The 4010-nt window shown below is 42.9% G+C and overlaps 1 non-coding gene across 1 annotated transcript; it reads left to right on the top strand.

Annotated features, from left to right (window-relative positions):
* The first annotated feature begins 3151 nt into the window (after nt 1-3151).
* TRNAG-UCC lies at nt 3152-3223 on the top strand. The gene has a single exon. It is a non-coding gene; the product is annotated as a tRNA-Gly (tRNA).
* Nucleotides 3224-4010: the final 787 nt, after the last annotated feature.

Here is a 4010-nt window from a genome sequence, read left to right as displayed (position 1 = left end):
GCCTGAAAAAGCTGGTGGACTACAACTCCCATCATACTTGACCATTGGCTAGGGTGGCTGGGAATGATGGAAGTTGTAGTCCAACAACAACATTTGAAGACCCAAGGTTAAAGAGCATTGCATCATAGCAAGCCGCTAATGAGATTGTATTCTCCCTATCCCTCCTAAATGTGCAACGTTACTTTGGAGGTTTCAGAAACATACTAAAAATGGCATTTGAAAGGCTTTTAAAATCCTGATATGACATAGGTAGGTTGTCAGAGGGAGGGAGGGATTGATGGCTGCTTAGAAGCACCGACTCCCCCTATAAATGTAAGAAACTGCAAATTGCTTTTAATGACATTCATTTCTAATGGGAGCTCATTATGCAAAAGGAAGATTAGTATAATTAATCTATTTGTTACAAAAAGAATCAGTATTGCATCTAAGTAGTCATGAGCAAAGATCACAAAAATGAATGAAAACAAGCATAAATGTCAGCAGCATTAACATACCTGAACCCCATGACTGTTTCATTTCTATTTGACAATGGGCTATATATGTGATTCTAGCCAGCGGTAGGATATATACAATCTGTCCCACTCTGAATGTTCTGACAAATAGCCTTTCAGAAACCTCTGGAAATTAATTTTCTAAAATGTGGTAACGAACCAGCAACACAATTCTATGCATGTCTAATCAGAAGTAAGTCCCACTGTATTGAGTAAGTGCATTTAGGATTGCAGCCTAAGAGTACAATTTGTGAGATTTGTGCTAGAAATAGACAATGTCTTGGATACAATAGTGGCCTGGTTCAAGTGGAACAGAATTATACTTGTGCCAGGGGGTGTCTCTGATTTCAACTGATTTCCCTCTTACACACAGAGAAAGAGAAAGAGAGAGCGAGAGAGAGCACAACATTTAATGCTTCTCAGAGGTTCTCTTCAATTCTCAAGGGTGGCTTTGGTGGCAATGCAGGGGAGTATCTTAGTAAGTCAAGGAGCTGGGACAGGTCTGTTCGACAAAGCTGTAGGAGTCTAGGAGTAGCTTTTGTGCATTGGTGTCTTCTTATCCCAGTGTTGTCTTCCTAGTACCTTGAAACCTGCAAACTTGCCAGAGGCAACAGTGGGACAAAAATTAAGCAATAGCGTGGAAACTATGGATTGCAATGGGCCTGCCAGAAGACCTGTAGATTTCTGAGAAAGACTATTGACTGTCTGTAACCTACCACTCAAGGTTCCTGTTTCAGTGTTCGAAACCCAACACATAAGGGAGTCCCTTTCACAATAATGCTGCTCACCTATTGTCCAGGGAGTATATCGTTGTGGGGATAGATGGAGCTCACCCCATGTATTCCTGCCTGCCCCTTCATGAGTTCCAACGGAACACCGAAAGAGGGCTACACAAAATATCTAGCATCACAAAAGTGAATGGTACCTCACATATTGTCTGCAGATGTTGCCCACTGACCTTAACTGAAAGGACATTAAAGATACAGAGAGGCTTTTATCCTGATTCATTTGAAGCAGAAGGCAATTGTATTTTGTCCCTTAAGGAAATATGGGGGAAATGAAAGATACTCTAATCATTTCATCTAATTGCAAATTATAATTGCAAACTGTAAATCAAAAACTATATGAATTTTTAGTAATGCAATGAAAAAAATTAATTGTACTTCACAATGCTGAAAACAGAGCAAATCAATTATATTGTTACAGGACATCCCAATCTCTGTCGAGCAGCTACATGACATTCCAGGTGCTTCATTATGTCACACCCCTATAACAGCCATTTTGTGACAAGTCATGCCCACAACAGCCATTTGTGATTCCCATGCTAACCAATTGTTGGAGTGAGGGACCTGGAAAACCAGCAGGAATGAAATAGAGCATCACTCCAATGGTGATGTGCAGGTGCCAGGGACAGGTAGGAGTCTGAAGGGCAGGCAGAGGAGGCAGAGGGCAGGAGGGTGATCCAGGGGAAGGGACCAGTGATTTGTGGGGTTCTGTGCCACCTGTGAGACAGGAGGCAAAGGCTGAGCAAACAGAGACAGAAGTATAGGCAGGAGAAGAGGAGGTGGAGGAAGGCACAGAGGTGGAAGAGACAGTCTCAGAAATAGTCGGGCCATAAGACTCTCCTCCATCTCTTGTCCCATGATCTCCCAGGATGAGGAGAGACTTAAAGTGGCAGGAGGAGCTAGAGATGCTGTGAAGAAGTCATCAGCTGCTTGCATGCACCATGTCAGAAGAAGGGGTTTAAACGTGCTGTTGGAGGCATGGTTGCACTGTTGCTCCAACTATCTAGGTCAGAGCACAGGTCTTTAGAAGGAGATGGCTAGCTAGCTATTTAGCAGGAGTGGTGCATGCAATTCTTACACCTTAGGAGTTGATGTAATTGAGTGTTTTGCCAATAAATAACTAAACTTCCAATCCTGTGTCCTCATTGGGGGGGCTGGGTGTGCTTGGCACAACAGGCTTCCCTCCTCCTAACCTATTCTCCCAGCAACTGCTGGCTCAAGGTTGTCCCATGGGCTTCATGGCTGGGCACGAATTTAAACCCAGGCCTGCCCTGTCATCATCATACAGGACTAACATATTTCAAATATTGACATAGTTGTACAAAATAGTACCATTTACATATGGGATGATTCAAGAACTGGAGAATTACTCCATTTAGATTGCTGCCTTTCTCAAAACTTGATGGGCAAATAGTATCTTTCATTTCTTATTTTTGATGCTCAAGTTCCAAAGGAGGAATACCATCAAGGACTTTCCCATGTTCAGTTTTGTTGCCTTTACTTATACAAGAGCAACCTAGACAGAAGTGGACCGCATGAGGCCCCTTGGGTGACGTCTGGCCAGATAATGTTGACGTTTCTCCATTGTCTGTGTAGTCATGCACTGCCACCATGTGGCAACTGAGCTGTGGGCTAATGTTTATAAAGAAATGTTGGTAGAAATAAATTTCAATGAGAAAAACCAGACTAGTTGGTTCTCATTGCAAACAGCAAGCACGAGCGTATTCCAGTGAAGATCATGGTAGGGGCAAAACAATAAACAAACAAAAAAAAACCCTAGCAAACACACACACCCTACACAGTTCCAATCTGGTTCAGGGCCCTGCCAATTTGTTTTTTTAACAAAGCAAAAAATAAGCCACACAAGACTAAACCACATTGGTGGTATAGTGGTTAGCATAGCTGCCTTCCAAGCAGTTGACCCGGGTTCGATTCCCGGCCAACGCAGTATTTTCCCTCGCCCACATAAATAATGTCACTTTGAGTGGGGAAAATTATGTGGAAACAGTCCTGCCAATCACTTTTAAAGCCCATTAATTATTGTGGGCCAGGGTTAAAGCATGTGCACAACTCTGTCCCACAACATCATTGCGTCATCAGAGGGCTTAACTTTGGTTAGATCACTCGTATAAAAACTCAGGGACACAATCCAGTCAGCCATTGCATCCCTTTCCCTCTCTTGTGTGCACTTTCCCATTGCATGGGAGTTTTGTGGAGGACCTTTTTTGCAATTTAGAACACTGCGAAATCAGCATTATAAATTGTGTGGGGAACCTTTATTAATACAGGTGGTGCTCCGCTTTAGAGATTCACTTTCCTAATCATGGAGAAAAGTGGAACACTGGAGGGCGTGGGACTTGCCAACTAACCCCAATAGTCTCTCTCACATTGTGCAAAGAAACAGCACATCTGAATAGGGCTATAGTTCCTTTCCCCCCAGATAATCAGTGATAGTACCACTCAGCTGTTCAAAAGGGGACCTCTTACATTTGTCCTGCTCCCATCTGATTGGTGGTATCACCAGTTATCTAACCATGGCTATCTGTGCGTGTTTCTGACTCTAGAGCTCCCCTCCAATTGGAAGAGGCTTATATAGTGGTTCCCCAAACTAGGAAAAGGAGCAGTATTCCACTATTTTGGAATGACCAAAACTTTATTGGGAAGGCAATGCTGGGAAAGAAAAAAAGCATTGTGTCTGTGAAACTTTGGTGCATTCAGTCACATTTAATTCATA

The sequence above is a fragment of the Lacerta agilis genome, chromosome 3 (assembly GCF_009819535.1).
Source record: "Lacerta agilis isolate rLacAgi1 chromosome 3, rLacAgi1.pri, whole genome shotgun sequence".
NCBI lineage: Eukaryota > Metazoa > Chordata > Lepidosauria > Squamata > Lacertidae > Lacerta > Lacerta agilis.
The sequence above is the reverse complement of the archived record's forward strand: the minus strand, read 5'-3'. Positions and strand labels throughout refer to the sequence as shown.